We start from the raw sequence: 19,893 nt of genomic DNA on the forward strand, positions 1-19,893 counted from the left end.
GGTAGGGGATCAAATATTTATTTCTCACTGCAAAATGCAAATAAATTTATATAATTTATACAATGATTTTCTGGATTTTATTTTTGATTTTCTGTCTCTCAATGTTAAAATTAACCTACCCTTAACTCCTTTCCGACATCGGGCGTAAATTTACGCCTATGTCAAGACTCCCTCCCTTTGATGTGGGCTCCGACGGTGAGCCCACATCTTTCCCAGGACATAGCTGTTTTGAACAGCTGATATGTGCCCGGATTAGCTGGGTGTGGAATCTTGATCCACCCGCGGCTATTAATCCTTTAAAGGCTGCTCTCAAACTCTAACAGCGACATTTAACTCAAGCTTCCGGCCATGAAGCCGGAAATCCGCCACCGGTGACATCCATTACATGATATCTATCAATAAAAAAAGGATTAACCTGATCCCTAAACGGTGTAACGAGAAAAAAAGTCAAAACGCCAGAATTGCGTTTTTTTGGTCTCCGCGACATTGCATTAAAATGCAATAACAGGTGATCAAAAGATCATTTCTGCACCATAATGGTATCATTAAGAATGTCAGCTCGGCACGCATAAAATAAACTCTCTCCCAACCAGAGATCATGAAAAAAATAGAGTCGCTACGGGTATTGGAAAATTGCGCAATTTTTTTTAAAGAAAGTTTGGAATTTTTTTTCACCACTTTGATAAAAAAGAATCTAGACACGTTTGGGGTCTATGAACTCGAATTGACCTAGAGAATCATAATGGCAGATCAGTTTTAGCATTTAGCGAACATGGTGAAAAAAAAGTGTGAGATTGCACTTTGTTTTACAATTTCATCTCACTTTGATTTTTTTCCCTGTTTTCCAGTACATTATATGTTAAAAACCAATGATGTTGATTGGAAGTACAACTCGTCCCACAAAAAACAAGCCCTCACAAGGCCATATTGACCAAAAAATAAAAAAGTTATGCCTCTGGGAAGAAGGGGAGCAAAAAACAAAAACGCAAAAACGAAAAAAGCTCCGGTCATGAATTGGTTAAAATTATAGAATGTTTCTGTCTTTGTCAGTGGGCAAACTTATAAAATCAGCAAGGGATCAAATAATTTTTTCCTTCACTGTATTATAGGATAGTGATTTTTGAGATGATATTGATTTGAGAGATATTGTGACGCACTCTGACTTTATAATATATCTCCCATATTGAATAGTTGTGAAGGGACATATTGCTGATTTCTCCCAGAACTATAAAAACTACCACTATCCCGTAGTTTCATAGATTGAGAGTGTGCACAAAAAGATGTTACACCCAACATGTGAAAGTTCTTTTTTCTGAGTGACCTGCCATAGACTTGTATCCTGAAGTCTCATCCAAGATACAGAAGAGAATAGCGCATGCTGAACAGCTCTATTGAGTTATATTGGTTATTGTGCTGTCCAGTTTTTATTCTGACAGCACATGTCCATATAATACGCTCATCTGAATCAGCCTTTATACTGAGCACTCACATTTGTTCAAAAGTAAGCTGTCACCCTCTAGTGGACAAACATTATCAATGCAGCATTAAAGGGAACCAGTCACATGAAAAAAAACCTATTAGGGTAAGTGCACACGTTGCAGAAAATTTCTGCACAAAAACCTGAATCCCTTCCCAGAAACCGCACCTATTTTTCAGCGGCAGTTTTTGCGCGGTTTTGATGCGTTTTTGATGCGTTTTTTACCGCAGCGGTTTCTAAAAGCATGGGAGAAGCCTAAACCGCGGAAAAAACCACAAAATTAATGTGTATGCTGCGTCTTTTACCGCGATGCGTTTTTTTCGAGGTAAAAAACGCATCAATGTGCACAGAAAGTGCAAAATGCATAGAAATGAATGGGAAGCTTATTTTTAACGGTTTTATAGCGGCTTTATAGTGAAAACTGGGGTAAAAACTGCTAAGAAAACGCTGTGTGTGAACACAGCCTTAACCTGCAGATATGGGGTTAATCTGCAGGTTAATAGCATTGTGATCCTGCCCGGTGCCTGCACTTAGACCCACCCTGCTAAGAGGAAATTAACCTTATTCCCCCTGGCAGAGTTTTGGTTTTAATCACCAGCGGATTCAGTCACTGCTCTTTGTATAGAGAGTGGCGGCTGTAACCGCTTACCCAACACTGACTAACAGCAGGTTCTAATGCTGAGCTGGCTGTCAGTCAGTGCTGGGAGCGCGGTTACAGCCGCCACTCTCTGTACACAGTACGGTGACTGAACCTGTGTAATAAGGTGCAGGAGGGATATATGTCACCACGGAGCAGGCAGACCAACAATAAAAGGCAAGGTTTATTTACAGGGAGTAATACTGGTAAACATACAATATAACAGAGAAAATGCTGTATAAGGTTATATCAGAAACTGGAGAAATATAAGAGGTGCAAAACAACAAAAACTTATTCTCTTAGGCCTCTTTCACACATCCGTATGTCACCATCAGTCAAAATCCACCGTTTTGCAAAAAGAACAGATCCGCCATTTTTCTTGGCGGATCCGTTTTTTCCCCCATTGACTTGCATTATCGGCGGATCTTGACGGATGGTCATCCGTTGGATCTGTTTTTTTATGGATCCGCCAGACATGACAGAACGGACACTGAAACTTTTTTTGCAGGCCGGATCCGCATTTGTACACTGCGCATGCCCGGAAGGATTGCCTCTGCCGGAAATTTAACCCTAAATGCCAGGTCTGGCGGCTGAAAAAATCTCTCTCTCTCTCCTCTCCCCCCCGGGCACGGGTTCCTTTAAATTTCTGCCCTCCCCGGATCCGTTAAAGCAACGGTCCGGTCACACACGTTGCTTTCAAAACAGTTGCGGATCCGCGTCCCGCCATTTTCGCGAATTGCAACTAATGAAAAATACGTATGTGTGAAACAGGCCTTATGGGGAAGAAACTTATCAGTTCCTGGAGATCTTGATTGTAGAGTTCACTCTTCTCCCACGTAGGCACCAAGGCACAAGCGGTGCTTGATGTCCTCTGTCTCTGGGGTCCTAGGTATAGTCCAACTGGCGGATGAGGGGTTAACGTGGGAGCCCAGGGGGTATGCGGATGGTGGTATCCCCCTGTACTCAAGGTTCTTCCCTCTGCTGCGGCAGCGGCGTTCTCTCACCAGGGTCAGGGGCTCTGCCTGGGATCGTCTCTCTTGGAAGGTCAGTGTCACGTTACGGTACGTCCCTTGGTCACAGGGAAGCGTCTCAGGGTATGGCAGGGTCTCACTGCAGGGGAGCGTGTTGTCAAGGTACGCAGTCTGTCGGTGTGACAAAGTCTCTACAAGGAGGGGAGCGACCAGCCCTCCTAGCGGTGCAGTGACAGGCTTCTCGTACTCAGTCTCGCGCTCAGTGCTTACCGCCTGTGTCTGCGGTCCCTCAGTGTTCAGTCGCTGCACCTATCTCCTCTCCCCTCCTGTGTCAGCATCCTCTCTGCTCCCGTCCCTGCGCGGCTCTCTTGAAAGGGCGCGCAATTCTCCTGCCCTCTTCCTGTTCCTGGTTCTAGTACAGTTCCCTAAAGCATCCCCCGGGGAACCTAACGCCCTGCTCGATGGTTCCGGGCACGGAGCTAGGAAGGCAACTCCCCCTCGGCTCCTTCGGTGCTTCACCCCCTTACACCTGCACTGACGTCGCCCGCGTGACTGATACTGAATAAAAAGTTAGACCTCACACTGCCAGGAGGAAATTAAGTGCCAGCGCCGGGCAGGTACACAATGCTATTAACCTGCAGATTAACCCCATATCTGCAGGTTAATAGTGCTTTGTCAGATGACAGGTTCCCTTTAAAATTGTAGATGCTGCTGGCTTTACACATCACATGTACAAAATAAAAAAGCCACTAAAATGCTTCAAGTTCACAACGTTTCTTGCAAATGTTTAAAAGCGCCAAAAGTGATATTGTTTGGTGCAGTTTTTATATTTTAAGTTTTTTTATCATTTCAATTCACTCATGACTTGTATGTAAATCTTCACAGGCAATAGTGTAATTCCCATATTTACATGGTCACTGCAATACCTTCAAACCTCTATTTAAATCACCACTGCATTTTTTTTATTGCACCGCTGGAGTGGTGCTTTAAATTTAATTCCCCTGCTCCCTGTCTCATTCTCACCTGCTGCCTCCTTCACACTTCTCCAGTGTCGCTCCTGTCGGTCTCCGGCGAAAAGTGTCCCACTGGGCAGATCCGGTGTTTCAAGCCGAGGTCACTTTTCAATACATCTCTGAGGGAATCGTTCTGACTCTCAGACTGGCATTGAGCTCATGACGTAACTTCTGACTACCGGCCAGTTAGAAGTTACGGGCACAAGATGGAGCTGTGGGACCATGGCAGCGTTGGTTAAAGGTGAAGCCATCTAAGGCAAATATAAGGGGGCTTACATTTAAAGCACCACTCCAGCGCTAAAAAAAAAAAAAAAAAAAAACCCGCTGGAGTGGTGCTTTAAAAATTATATATGCTTACCCTTGAAAAATCACTCCAAAGTGCTGCCCACTAGGTGTCTCCTGTCCACTACCTGTAAAGTGAATCCTTCTATCAGCAGCAGAGACACAGATGTTTTCATGAAGTGGTGGGGCGGTTATCTCTCTGTTCCTTTTCTCCTGTGTTTTAAACTGCATGCAGGCATAATAGAAAGGTGTGTTTTCTGTTCAGGCCAGGCAGTCATTGGACAATGGTAGATGCAATGTGTGTTAGCAAGTTCCAGCTCCTATTGTACTGGCAGAATGAAGAGGAACCACCCACTGAAGTAGAGTGCATGACAAATCACACACCATGAGAATCAGAACAGCCGCCTGGACAGAGTAGAGTGGTTTGTATGCATCCAGCAGGAGAGTGATGGACAGGTCTGGTCACTGCTCCTCCACCAGCGGCCATTGTATGGGCTGAGGTGCAGGAGAGTCTGAGGAAAGCTGCACCAACAAGAGAAAGTGGCTGATCACTTTACCTGAGAATCCATCAGTGAGCAATATAATTCTGTTTAAATGCAATAGTAATTTACAGTAATTTTACAGTTAGCGATAAAAAAACAAATCAAACAATAAACCAAGTAACGATGAGCGTAACAGCAACGAAAGTTCTTCACAATATAATACTAATGTCTTCATGAAGGTGGTCCGCCCATTCATGGAAGTTACCACGTAGATTCTCTTTTGCCCAGTTTTCCCGCTAGGCCGCAAGTCTTTCTGAGGAAGTTTATTAGAGCACACTGGACCTCCTACGCACCAACCAGCCCCCTCCCAACCGGTTGTCCTTTCCCCAGCACCTTAAAACTGGAAGGCGCACATCTTTAGCCATCGTCTCCTTGCAGATTTTCACTGCTTGACCGTCGACGAATATCTGCTGGGTCTGTAGCAGAGAGGACTGGGGCTCGGCTCTTGACAGGTGATGTTTGGTCTTTGTTTCTTGACCGGCGTAGGGAGCATGTCTTGGTCTTGACTGGTGCAGCCAGAATTCCCTCCCGAACGCAGTCTGAACCTTGAACCATCAGGGCGCCAGTCACTGCAAGGAGTAGACTTCCCGCTGAGACCTGTCACACTGGCCTCCACGTCTGCTTCTCTTGGGGCCAAATCTGACTGCGGCTTGGCACACAGTGCTTTTATAGCCCGGAACTGCAGCGAGTCACCTGACGAGGTCCAGCACACAAAGCTGCTCCTCCTGCAATTCTTCTGGTACAGATTAGTTCCACCTGATTGCCCTTGGCCAGCAGATGGCAGTCTCTCCTTAGTATGGCTCTTCAGGAGTATCACTGCCTCCTCTTACATATCCATTGACCCATACCTGAGGCAGTCAGCATTTGAGCACACCCCTATTTTACACAGGAACTCGGTGTTCTGCATACCCTAAAGGGAATCTTTCAGCAAGTTTTCGCCATATAAGAAGAGATCGGCATGACATAGGAGAGGACATCCTGGTTCCAGCCATTTCTTACTGGGCTGTGTTTTGCCGTTTTTATTTAAAAAAAAAGATTTTATCAGTAAGAGATTATCACTACAGGATAATGTATCTCATGCCTCCTGGTCCAACCACACCTCCAGCACTCATTAGCAGCTTTCTGCCTATGCACAGTGTACACAGAAAGCTGCCAATCAGTGCTGTGGGCAGAGTTATAAAGGGCACAGCATTCCAAGCTCTAATAGATCTGCAGCAGAGAAAACAGTGATTCTACCACACCTGTTGTACCCAGTCAACTAAGTGATACATCGCTAGTAAAAGGGCCTCAGCCCCTACATCCTGTGGATGTCATATTACATAAAACGGATGATGTCACCAGGGTTTTTTTTTTAAGTTGAATGCTCAGGGAAGCAAAAAGCCTGTAAAAGAAAAACAGAGCAAAATTTTTAATGAAACCTAATTGATAGGGAATTTCGATTGTGAGCCCTCAATGGGGACAGCGATGCTGATGTCTGTAAAGCGCTGTGGAATTAATGGTTTTATTTAAGTGAGATAGCCAAAAATAGGGAGAGACGGACATAAAACACTGAAGCTACAGATAGTTTCCTTTTCTGTAATTTTTAGAATGTAAAAAATGACTATATATTTTTAGGCGTTCAATACATAGGAAATGTGTCATCTTTAACTTTAGGCCTTTTAGAGATCATTTCATCTTAAACTTAACTGTTCACAATAACAGTAATTTTGACCAGGGGCGTCCAAACTTTTACATGTCACTGTAGTCCTGGGAGACTTCAGTGTTATGTTATGTGCACATGTTCAGTATTTGGTGAGTTTTTTACCTCAGTATGTGTAAGCCAAAACCATGGGAACACAGAACCCATTCATACTAAGTAAATAAACACAGACACAAATTTATTTTTGGAAAATAGTGGCCATGGTGCTTTATTCAGGGTAACCAGCATTAACAAATAAATAAATCCACAACCATATTTTAATAAATAACTGTATTGACCGATCCACCCAGCAAGCTGGGCGATTTTCCCTCAAACAATGCACCACGACAAGGACGATGAAACAAAGGGAGGGAGGGCGGGGATTTCTTTTCTCTCAAAATTATTTCTGAGGTAAATGACAGTTAGTAGTGGTATATAAATCAAAACCTTCCCAGTCAAAACTGAATAAACCAATCAAATTGACCTAAAACGGCGGCAAAAAATAAACGGCCAATCGGAAAAGAGGATGCTTATAAACTGGAAAAAACCAGCTCATGTTACCACAGCTGACTGAAATAGGATTAACCCTTTGACCATCTGAGTAAAAACTGAGGATAATTAATATAATAAAATTAGAAAAGACTAGGGTCCATGTTCCCATGAGACCCCCCCCTACATAGGATTCGGGGGAGGGCTACCAGGAGTGGGTGGATAAATCCAGAAGTGGTGACGTGTTTCTATTATACTTTTCCTCTGACTGTTCCACTCCAGGTTTTGGCCTACACATACTGAGGTAAAAAAAACTGAATGTGTGAACTTGGCCTCACCCAGGTGTTTTCAGAGCAATAGGAGAACCTGCAGTTCGCCCCAAATCACAAATTTTTTTTAAAACACTCGCTGAAAATGGTAAGTCAAAACGACAAAAGATTTGTTCTTCTTGTTCGCTGTAAAAAAGCAACTGCTGTAATCAATTATTGCCTTTATACTTGACTGGATTTGCCTCCCTGTGTAGAAATTTTCCTTCCAGTTGGATTTATGATCGTTGTATTTGTCTTTTCGTTTGAATTGTTTATAAATGTCCGTCATTGTTGTCATCTTGGCACATTACATGTGTGGTTTCAGTGTTGGCAGCTTCATGTTGGTGATTGCCTCCATTCACTGACTTGAAAATAATATTAAGAGATACACAATGAAAAGGACTGAAACTCAATGTTACATCAACAGATAACAATGATGTGAAGCTCATTTTGGCAAGGTCAGGGGGTGTAAGTCTGGGCTGTTCCCTGTCACATAAGGCCACATTCACACGTTCAGTATTTGGTCAGTATTTGACCTCAGTATTTGTAAGCCAAAATCAGGAGTGGAACAGTCAGGCTGCGTTCACACGTAGCGTTTTTTAAAGTGCGAAACTGCCGCGAAAACGCAAAAAAAAAAAAGCATCCCATGCAATCCTATGGGATTCCCCACATGCCGTGCTAATGCGGATTTTTGCATAGGCAGCCTCAACAGGAAAAAGTTGGTCACACTAGTCAAACACTATGTTTGACGAGTGTGACCAACCTGTCAATCAGTTTTCCAAGCGATGCTACAGATTGCTTGGAAAACGCTAGTATTCTGCAAGCTAATTACGCTTGCCAAATGCTATTTTTTCATGGGAAATATGCAGGAATTTAAAATGCGGATTTCTCGCGGCATGGAATTCCTAAATTTCCGTGGGAATTCCAGACGTGTGCACATAGCCTCTGAGGAAAAGTATAATAGAAACATGTCACCACTTCTGTATTTATCACTCACTCCTGGTTTTGGCTTACAAATACTGAGGTAAAATACTGACCAAATACTGAACATGTGAACGTGACCTAACTCTGATGAAAACCTGAGATGTATGTTGCTGTATAGGCACACACACACTAACATATGTTGGCCATTGACTCTTTGCACAGGAAAACGTGGTAGATGACCCAATCCCTTTCAATTAGCAAAAAAGTCTAGCTGTGTTCTTGTGCCTTATATCATGGACATGTCAGATGTATACAGACTAGGGCATACTGAAGGAGGACAGGAAACAAAGGATGCACGAGTTAAGAGAATCTGTCACCAGGTTTTTGTTACCTAATCTGACAGCAGCAAAATATAGAAATCGAGAACCTGATTCCAGCCATGTGTCACTTACTGAGCTGCTTGCTGTAGTCTTCATTAAAAAAAAAAAAAAAAATCACAGATTTATCAGCAGATTACCACTAGAGGACTAGTAAACCTGCTGCCATGTAGCCCTCCATATTCATAAGCTCTCTATAACCTCACCTAAACCACTGATTGGCAGCTTTCAACCTATGAACAGTGTACACAGAAAGCTGCCAAGGAGTGATGTGGCGAGGTTCTACAGAGCTCAGCATTCAGAGAACAGATAGATCTGCAGCAGAGAAAACTGTGATGTTATCAAAACTGCAGCAAGCAGCCAATGATACATCACTGGAATCAGAGTCTCTGCCCCTACATCATGCTGTTCATAGGACAGTATATTCCCTTTGACAGTTGATATTTGTCACACTGGTAGATGTGGACCCTCTGCACCAGGGGCCGGGCTTACCATGGAGGGGCATAATTAGGCGACTATCTGGTCTTCACTAGAACCTCTGATCGTGAGGTTAGGCTTGTGTAAGAATCTGTTTAGTTTGTGACTATCCGCTATTTTCTTGTGGTGTTCTGGCTGCTGGTCTTTTTCCTCTAGCGCCGGGTTTGTCTTGGGTCACGTGATTGTAGCACCCTTTATTAACCAGCACCTGTCTCCCAGTCCTTGCTGGACAACAGTGTTAATCCGCTTGAGTTCTGGCTTGGTGTTTTGCTTTGTGTGTGCTTTAATTAGTGCAGTGCTGGGACCTCTGGTTCTGCTAGTCTTTGTTTATAATACGTAAGCTGACAAACTAACGTCAAAGTTCCTTACACTTGCCAGTCCTACTCTAACATGAAAACCACAGAAAGAGGAAAGAATCCTCCAATATTTGAGAAAAAAAACAAAACAGGGAGAGATGCTTACTTGTATAAACAGGGCTCAATACAAATGCACTAACAGGGTGCAGCGGACACAAGTAAAATGGCAACTGCACAGGTGCAATAATACCTAATGAAACAGCCAGCCTACAATCAGGGATTGGCCGTGTGGCACACCAGTGCAAAAAAATAATCCGTATGTGGCAGTGTTCACACAGGGAATGCAAAGCATATGGTTCACAGCCTCTTAGTTACACCATATAGGGGGGCTGCCCAGTGCTAACTATAATGCCTCCCGTGTGAACCCTGTTAGTGCATTTGTATTGAGCCCTGTTTATACAAGTAAGCATCTCTCCCGGTTTTGTTTTTTTCTCAAATATTGGAGGATTCTTTCCTCGTTCTGTGGTTTTCATGTTAGAGTAGGACTGACAAGTGTAAGGAACTTTGACGTTAGTTTGCCAGCTTATGTATTATGGCCATAATATTAACCAATACCTTACATATATTGATGTTTTTGTGCGCTTTGTATCTTTTCAGGGTGCAGTTGGGCCCAAATAGTTCTGTAAACTGTGGCCTCTGTTCACATGGGAGGCATTATAGTTGGCACTGGGCAGCCCCCCTATATGGTGTTACTATGAGGCTGTGAAACATATGCTTTGCATTCCCTGTGTGAACATTGCCACATACGGATTATTTTTTTGCACTGGTGTGCCACACGGCCAATCCCTGATTGTAGGCTGGCTGTTTCATTAGGTATTATTGCACCTGTGCAATTGCCATTTTACTCGGGTCCGCTGCACCCTGTTAGTGCATTTGTATTGAGGCCTGTTTATACAAGTAAGCATCTCTCCCTGGTTTGTTTTTTTCTCAAATATTGGAGAATTCTTTCCTCTTTCTGTGGTTAGTCATTGTGGGTCGCTCGCCAGGGCAGTGGGGTACTCGGTACCGGGCCGGTCTCTCAGAGGGGAATGTCACAGCAGCGGTGACCTGGTCCATGGCCCTGGGCGCCCATGTAAAAGGGATGAAGTGATGGAATAAAGTTTATGAGTGAATGATTCGTGACGCCACCTGTGGTATTCGGCAATAAAGGTGCCGACGCTGCAGACAGATACTCTGGGACAGATGGTGGGGTGCAGCAATGATGGTGTAGCCCTCCACAGGCAGGGCTGTAGTCCCAGAGGAGAGTAGATGAAGAGGGTAGGTGTTGAGGAAGAGGGTGTAGTGTTTGGCACAGAGATGTAGCAGTGCTGGAGAGTTTGCAGGAAGAAGGCAAGGACACAAGAGGGTGCAGTTTCTTTACCTTTACTTTGCTTGGCAAATGCAGTTCAGGGTCCAGATCACAGATGGCACAGGAGCTGGTTAGCCTGGAAGCAACTTAGGAATCTCTCTAGGCAGATGGGTTGTGTAGTATCATTCCTAGCGCTTAGTTTTAGGTACTTGCAGTACAGTGGTACACTGACGTTCCACTTGCTTATTCTCTTTAGAACTCCCTCGTATGGCAGACAGCTGTAGCCCTTCTCTTCTGGCTCACACGTCGCTGTTGTGCCTCCGAGTCTTATGTGGGAATAGAGCATTTACAGCTTCCTATTCCTCCGATTTCTGTTGCAGGACCATCAGTATCCATACAACCTTGGAGATCGGGCTCCAGATCATGCGCTACAGCTGGGAATGAGCCTGAACTCTCTGCTCAATCTCCCAGCTCTTCTCCTTATGTCCACAAACGTTGCCCTCCTCACACGAACTCCTAATTCTCCCTTCCTGGCCCCCAGAGAGTAGCTCCTCCCCAGTTTTGGTTCAGAGCTCCCTCTGCTGACTTGGAGTGGGAGCTGTGTTGTGAGTTCATTTTCCCCTTCATTACTGAGGCCCGAGGAACTCCCTCTTCTGGTAAAGAAAGGTAGTGAGCCTGATTGTCAAACAACTGAGGCTGATGATTGTGACTGGCTGAGTGGAGTTACAGACTGGATATAATGCTGCCGACGCCCTTCTGCCCTGCGGGTGATTTCTCTGTGGGATCCTTGGAGACCAGTCTGAATTCCTGCTCCTCCAAAGCTAAGTTTGCTGCTCGGCCTTTTGCTTTTGTGCTTTGACTTTGTTTTTGCTTTGTTTTTCTGGATTTCTGCCATTCCCTGCTGGGGTGTGCTGAATTCATTTAGCTCTGTCTTCTGAAAATACCTGAGTGCTGATTCGGTTTTTGAAGCCTAGCTGCTTCAGGGCCTTTTTTCATATCAGCTGGTTGGCTTATGTTTTTGATAGGGTTTTGGCAGATTGCAGACAGCAGCCTTCCTGTCCTTTCCTATCTAGGTAGTTTTGGGGCCCTGTCTTTGCTCAGTCTATCTTTCTGTCTGTGTTAGTATTTTCATCTTGCTTCACCGTCATTATATGTTGGGGGCTGCCTATTGCTTTGGGGTCTGCTCTGGGGCAGTTTAGATTTCCCCTTTCTTTCTTTAGGCCTAGGTATTTCTCTGGCTGTGATCGAGGGGTCTAGGGCATCGTAGGAACCCCCGACGGCTACTGCTAGTTGTGTTGATAGGTTTAGGGGTCTGCAATCTGATAGTTGCCAACTTCTCTGGTTTTCTGGACTTAGCTTGTATTTCTGCTTTTGCCTCCTACGGTGACTCATTCATAACAGAATCACCCGCCATACCGCAGATTCTAGGGTACTCAATAGCAGGAAAGAATTGTGTAAAAAAAAAAAAAAAAAAAAAAGTGTGTATATTTTTTCCTCTATATCTCTGAGGCCGTAGGGGGAATTTTTTTTTTCTCTCAATGGAGATAAAGCAATTGTCTGATCGTGTGGAGCAGCTCGCTGCGGAAGTGCGGGGAATTTCCGCCTACCTTGCTCATTCACATGCTGCTGAACCAAAGATTCCTACACCTGATGTATTTTTTGGGGATCGGTCTAAATTTTTGAATTTCAAAAATAATTGTAAATTATTTTTTGCCTTGAAGCCTAACTCGTCAGGGAGCTCCGCGCAGCAGGTTAAAATTGTCATCTCTTTGCTGCGTGGCGATCCCCAGGATTGGGCGTTTTCTTTGAAACCAGATGATCCTATTCTGACTAATGTGAACGCATTCTTTCAAGCTTTGGGGTTGTTGTATGACGAACCTAATGCCATTGATCAGGCTGAAAAGACCCTGCTGGCATTGAGCCAGGGTCGTGATTCTGCAGAATTGTACTGTCAAAAATTCCGAAAGTGGGCAGTACTTACTACCTGGAATGATAATGCCTTGGCTGCTCTCTTTCGGAAGGGGTTGTCAGAAGCCGTAAAAGATACTATGGTGGGATTTCCTGTTCCCTCTGGTCTTGACGATTTCTATTTCATTAGCCATTCAGGTTGATCGGCGTTTGCGCAAACGCAAAGCTGCACGAGAGGTGTTGCCACCTGTTGAACAAATGTCTGAACCTATGCAATGTGATAGAGTTTTTTCCAGAGAGCAGCGTCAGGAGTTCAGAAGGCGTAATAAGTTGTGTTTTTTCTGTGGAGATGCCTCGCATATTATTTCTGTCTGTCCCAAACGAGAGAAACGCTTTGCACACACGTCTTCTGTTGGGGGTGTTCAACCTAAGTTTCTTCCGGCTATTACTCTGATCTGCTCCCTGTCCACATTTTCCGCCAAGGCGTTTGTGGATTCGGGAGCAGCCCTAAACCTAATGGACTTGGATTTTGCTAAACGTTGTGGATTTCCGATGACACCTCTGCAGATGCCTATCCCTTTGAGGGGAATTGATGCTACTCCTTTGGCTAAAAATAAACCCCAGTTTTGGACCCAGGTGGTAATGCGGGTCGCCCCAGACCATCAAGAAAATTGCAGATTCCTGGTGTTGCATAATCTGCATGATACTGTTGTTCTGGGGTTTCCCTGGTTACAGATTCATAATCCAGTTTTGGATTGGAAATCTGTGTCTGTGGTGAGTTGGGGTTGTTGGTGTGCCTTTAGTGAGGCTCCGGTGTTTTCCACCTCTCCTCAGTCGCATGATGTTCCTGATTATTTAGCGGACTTTTATGATGTATTTAGTGAGAATGAGTCTGCGTCTCTGCCTCCTCATAGGAGTTATGACTGTGCAATTGAACTGAGCCCGGGGTGTAAATTTCCCAAGGGTCGGCTCTTCAATTTATCTGTACCCGAGCACGAGGCTATGCGATCCTATATTAAGGAGGCGTTGGAGAAGGGTCATATTAGACCATCCTCGTCACCCTTGGGTGCCGGTTTTTTTTTTGTAGCCAAAAAGGATGGATCATTAAGACCTTGTATTGATTATCGTGCCCTCAACAAAATTACTGTTAAATATCAGTATCCGTTACCCCTGATTTCTGATTTATTCTCCAGAGTTAAAGGTGCTTGCTGGTTTACCAAGCTTGACCTCAGGGGGGCGTTTAATCTTATTCGCATTAAGCATGGGGATGAATGGAAGACGGCATTTAATACTCCGGAGGGACATTTTGAGTACCTGGTGATGCCTTTTGGGCTCACTAATGCCCCTTCTGTCTTCCAGTGCTTCATGAACGATATTTTCCGAGATTTTGTCGACAAATTTTTGATTATCTATCTGGATGATATTTTGATCTTCTCCAAGGATTGGGATTCTCATGTGGAACATATTCGGACTGTGTTCCGGATCTTGAGGGAGAATTCCCTGTATGTCAAGGGATCTAAATGCCTTTTTGGAGTACAGAGGATTTCTTTTTTGGGATTTATTTTGTCCCCGTCAACTATTGAAATGGACCCGGCCAAGGTACAGGCCATTCACGATTGGGTTCAGCCCACTTCTTTGAAGGCCCTCCAAAAGTTTTTGGGTTTTGCTAATTTTTATCGGAAATTTATAGCAAAATTTTCTAGTATTGCCAAGCCATTGACTGATTTGACTAAGAAGGGTGCTGATGTGTTAAATTGGTCTCCGGAGGCTGTTTCTTCCTTTCAGGAGTTGAAGCGAAGATTCACCTCCGCCCCGGTTTTTCGGCAACCTGATGTCTCACTTCCATTCCAGGTAGAGGTGGATGCTTCTGAGATTGGTGCAGGAGCTGTTTTGTCCCAAAAGGATCCTGTAACATCTAAAATGAATCCCTGTGCTTTCTTTTCCCGAAAGTTCTCTCCATCTGAACGTAACTATGATGTGGGGAATAGGGAACTGTTGGCCATGAAATGGGCATTTGAGGAGTGGAGACATTGGTTGGAGGGAGCTAAGCATCAAGTCGTGGTCCTCACTGACCACAAGAATTTGATTTACCTAGAGTCGGCTAAGCGCTTGAACCCTAGACAGACTAGGTGGGCCTTGTTTTTTTACACGTTTTGATTTTGTGGTTTCTTTTCTTCTTGGAACAAAGAATGTCAAGGCAGACGCCCTCTCTAGGAGCTTCCTTGCTGATTCTCCTGTGGTGACCAAGCCTGCTACCATCTTAGGCGAAGGGGTAGTTCTTTCTGCCATCTCGCCCGATTTGAGACATGCTCTGGAAGAGTTCCAGGAGGACAAACCTGAGCGTTGTCCCAGTGGAAAGTTGTATGTTCCTGACCAGTGGAAGAAGAGAGTGATGTCTGAAGTTCATTGCTCTGCTTTGGCTGGTCATCCAGGTATTTTTGGTACTAGAGATCTGGTGAGTCGGTTTTTTTGGTGGCCCTCCTTGTCTCGTGATGTCAGGAATTTTGTGCAGTCCTGTGGGACGTGCTCCCGGTCTAAATCGTGTTCTCGCTCTAGTGGGTTGTTGATGCCTTTGCCTGTCCCCAAGAGGCCATGGACCCATATTTCAATGGATTTCATCTCTGATATGCCTGTCTCTCAGAGGATGACTGTTATTTGGGTGATTTGTGATAGGTTCTCTAAGATGGTTCATCTTGTACCACTCCCTAAGTAGCCGTCTTCCTCTGAGTTGGTGCCCCTGTTTTTACAACAGGTGGTTCGTTTGCACGGGATTCCTGAGAACATTGTATCTGACAGAGGAGTGCAGTTTGTATCTAGATTTTGGAGAACTTTCTGTTCCAGGCTGGGAATTCAGTTGTCCTTCTCCTCTGCTTTTCACCCTCAGACCAATGGGCAGACAGAGCGAACAAACCAGACCTTGGAGTCATATTTGAGATGTTTTATTTCTGCTGATCAGGATGATTGGGTTTCATTTTTGCCCTTGGCCGAATTTGCTTTGAATAATAGAGCTAGTTCTGCCACTTTGATGTCACCTTTTTTTTGTAACTTTGGGTTTCATCCTCGATTTTCTTCAGGGCAGGTGGAGCCCTCTGCCTGCCCAGGTGTTGACACTGTGGTGGAGAGAATGCACCAGATCTGGGACCAAGTGGTGGATAAGTTATCTCTCTCCCAGGAGAAGGCCCAGCGGTTTTCCAACCGACATAGGACCATTGGTCTCCAGTTTAAGGTTGGTGATATGGTGTGGTTATCATCAAAAAATATTGCTATGAAGGTGGCTTCTAAGTTTAAGCCTAGATTTATTGGACCTTACAAGATTGTGGAGATTATTAATCCGGTCTCTTTTCGTTTGGCTCTTCCTGTCACATTTAAAATCCATAATGTGTTCCATAAATCTTTGTTGAAGAGGTTTGTTGAACCTGTTGTTCCGGGGGTGGCACCTCCAGACCCTGTATTGGTTAAAGGTAACATGGAGTATGAGGTAGAGAAAGTACTGGATTCCCGTCTGGCTAGACGGAGACTCCAGTATTTGGTTAAGTGGAAGGGTTATGGTCAGGAGGATAATTCCTGGGTCTCCGCCTCTGATATTCATGCCAAACGATTGGTGCGTGCCTTTCATCGGGCTCACCCTGATCGCCCTGGTGGCATAGTTGAGGGTTCGGTGACCCCTCCTCAAGGGGGAGGTACTGTTGTGAGTTCATTTTCCCCTTCATTACTGAGGCCCGAGGAACTCCCTCTTCTGGTAAAGAAAGGTAGTGAGCCTGATTGTCAAACACCTGAGGCTGATGATTGTGACTGGCTGAGTGGAGTTACAGACTGGATATAATGCTGCCGACGCCCTTCTGCCCTGCGGGTGATTTCTCTGTGGGATCCTTGGAGACCAGTCTGAATTCCTGCTCCTCCAAAGCTAAGTTTGCTGCTCGGCCTTTTGCTTTTGTGCTTTGACTTTGTTTTTGCTTTGTTTTTCTGGATTTCTGCCATTCCCTGCTGGGGTGTGCTGAATTCATTTAGCTCTGTCTTCTGAAAATACCTGAGTGCTGATTCAGTTTTTGAAGCCTAGCTGCTTCAGGGCCTTTTTTCATATCAGCTGGTTGGCTTATGTTTTTGATAGGGTTTTGGCAGATTGCAGACAGCAGCCTTCCTGTCCTTTCCTATCTAGGTAGTTTTGGGGCCCCGTCTTTGCTCAGTCTATCTTTCTGTCTGTGTTAGTATTTTCATCTTGCTTCACCGTCCTTATATGTTGGGGGCTGCCTATTGCTTTGGGGTCTGCTCTGGGGCAGTTTAGATTTCCCCTTTCTTTCTTTAGGCCTATGTATTTCTCCGGCTGTGATCGAGGGGTCAAGGGCATCGTAGGAACCCCCACGGCTACTGCTAGTTGTGTTGATAGGTTTAGGGGTCTGCAATCTGATAGTTGCCAACTTCTCTGGTTTTCTGGACTTAGCTTGTATTTCTGCTTTTGCCTCCTACGGTGACTCATTCATAACAGAGCTGTGTTATGATTCACTGATAGAGAGACCCTTCATTGCTTCCAAGCATGACATCACACTCCCTAGGAGAAAAGTAATGCCATTCTCCCCTAGTGCAATTCAGTAGAAGAAAACATGCAAAAACATAAACAAATGAACAATTGTAACTGTAACAAGATTTCAAAAGTGAAAAATGACAAAAACCAAAGCTCAAAAATAGTCCTGATGACGATTAGTCCATGCGTCAATGTCCATGGTCCATTTCCTGAGCAAGTTGGCAAACTATTTACAAGTAGAGTTTTGACCACACATAGTCCTGTGGTCCAATTGTCCATTGGAACAAAAGAAAATATCCAAAAAGTCTTAGATTCTCTGTAGGCACAAAACTTGAAACGTTGCATATTTACAGATTAACATTTACAAAACTTATCTATATGCACTTTAATCTCTATATCTAACTGGGATCTCACCTTTTGTGCTACGGGTTGATCTGCGTAGCATGGGTACTTCTAATGGCCTATTTAGGTTTAGTGGGCCTGTTAACTGCTGTTGGTAAACTAGGTAGTAGCCGTCTGTGAACTCTTAGGCCGGGGTCACACTGGCGAGGAATACGGCCGAGTGAGAGGCGCTAAAAGCACGCATTAGACACGGACAAATGATTCTCTATGGGGTCACTCGCACCAGGCCTATATTTCTGATCCGTATCCTACGCTCCGTGCCAATTGCAGCATGCTGCGATTGTCAGCGTACTACGCCCGTAGTACGCCAATGCAAGTCAATGGGTGCGCAAAAAATGCGGATTACACATGGACCAGACGTGTGACCTGCGAGCAATATGCAGGTCTTTTGGCTGGTGACAGGAAATGAGCCAATCAGGAAGCCTAGACATGCAAATGAGCTCAAAAAGCACTCCAGACTTCCCGGAAGTACGCCTCCACGGAGTACAGCAGCAGCATGGCATCCACTTACATAAATGTGGAGATGCTCATTGTCCTGGTGCAGGAGCGTCCCGAAATCTGGGACCAACGTGATGTAAATTATGCAAACCGGGCAAGAAAGGAGGCGTCATGGAGGCGCATCTGTCGCCAGATGTACCATGACTTTGGTGACCGACCACGTGAGGAGCAGCATAAAATTCGTAAGTACAACGCAAAACATGAGTAACCTTAGTGCCCAACAAAAAAGGAATATAGAATCAGCACCCCCCCCTTCCTGTGCATGTACTTTTTGCCTCATGAGGCCGTTAGATTTGGATGTGACACGTGGATTCACACAGCCATAATTTGGGGTTAGGCCACAAGCTCCTCATCCTCCTAGACAAAACAATTAAGTGTAGCTAAAGAGACCCTATGTATCTGCCCAATTACATATGCCACCATGGGTAGAAAGCACACCCCAGAAGGCCCCATGCCTAGACTACTGGTAGCAAATGTGACCTATCAAATATATGAATTTGACAATATTTCCTGTCACATTGCAGTGGAAGATGTGATGAAACGCTGGCGAAGCATCCGGGATCAGTACCGCCGGGAACGCCAGCAGCGGTCTAGGAGTGGGGATGCTGGATACGTAAAAAAGAAATACATCTATTATGACCGGCTCTCCTTCCTCGCCCCAATTCTGGATCTGAGACCGTAAGTAGATACCTCACACCACATTACAGGGCCAAAAATATTGATGTATTTTTGCCTCTGTTCTATTTCATAACAGAACTCAATCCAACCTTACGGATCGAGGAACGGCCTCAGAGACAGAGCCCATAATAGATCCTGTAGGGGATGAGGTGGCTGGCCCATCTTCTCCCCCTACAAGAAGGATGGCAGAAGATGAGGCATCACAGGACAACCCATTGGCTGCCCAACACACAACACCACCAGGACGGTCTGCTGGTGCCCCATCACCCATCCTGGAAGAGCCGGGCAACTTGAGCAGCAGCCCAACTGGCCAGATCAGGGGATCCCCACAGGCTGCTGTTACATCCCGGCGAACACGAAGAAGGCGCCAGGTCACTGTTCAAGATAGCAGGACCAATGTGGACACAGGGGTGCTAAATTATTTATCAAGAGTAACTACAGATGATGGGGAGGAGGCCTACTCACGTAGCCTCACCCTTTATCTCCGTGCCCTTACCCGTGAGGTCAGGCTCCATATTAGGGGATGTTTTCAGATCCTGCTTGATGTAAGCACCCCCCCAATACCCCATATGAGCTTTTCGAATATCTGGAGAGGTGGCAGCTCTCACCACGAAATCTAATGTGCATGAGACCATCCACACAGATGCTTGCTCAAGCAGGGTCCGAACATCCTCTAATACGTGGGCCTACACCTCAACCCCTTCCTCCCACTACCCAACCTTCTATTCAGCAGCCACAAATGTCAGCCTCTAGCCAACCCCACCAATATGGCCACTTGTACCCACCCAGTGTTGGAGGCTGGTCCCAACCTGGTTGGGGACGATCTGGCTATCTTGGTGGGTATGAGCCACGTGCCTACCACAGCCAATAAGATGCCCCTCCCCATCATTACTCTGGCCAGTATCCCCAACAGTCCCAGGAGGCAGGACAATTCCAACATCATGGGCAACAGTATGGCCCCACACAGGGCGATGTTGGCCACAGTGTCCAGCAGCACCCACAGGCTGCTCTTCCACGTTCTCCTTCCCCAACCTATGAGGATTTATAAGTCTGATGGCCGTAGATGTCC

General features: G+C 45.2%; 1 long non-coding RNA gene across 1 annotated transcript; it reads right to left on the reverse strand.

Annotated features, from left to right (window-relative positions):
- Window positions 1-6,798: 6,798 nt before the first annotated feature.
- Window positions 6,799-9,617, reverse strand: LOC141095989 (uncharacterized). Its single transcript, XR_012233546.1, has 2 exons — window positions 9,191-9,617; window positions 6,799-7,762 (listed from the first exon to the last, which is right to left on the reverse strand). It is a non-coding gene; the product is annotated as an uncharacterized lncRNA (long non-coding RNA).
- Between the last annotated feature and the right edge of the window lie 10,276 nt (window positions 9,618-19,893).

Source organism: Dendrobates tinctorius, unplaced genomic scaffold, assembly GCF_039654945.1.
Source record: "Dendrobates tinctorius isolate UK_male_01 unplaced genomic scaffold, ASM3965494v1 ptg000071l, whole genome shotgun sequence".
Classification (NCBI taxonomy): Eukaryota; Metazoa; Chordata; class Amphibia; order Anura; family Dendrobatidae; genus Dendrobates; species Dendrobates tinctorius.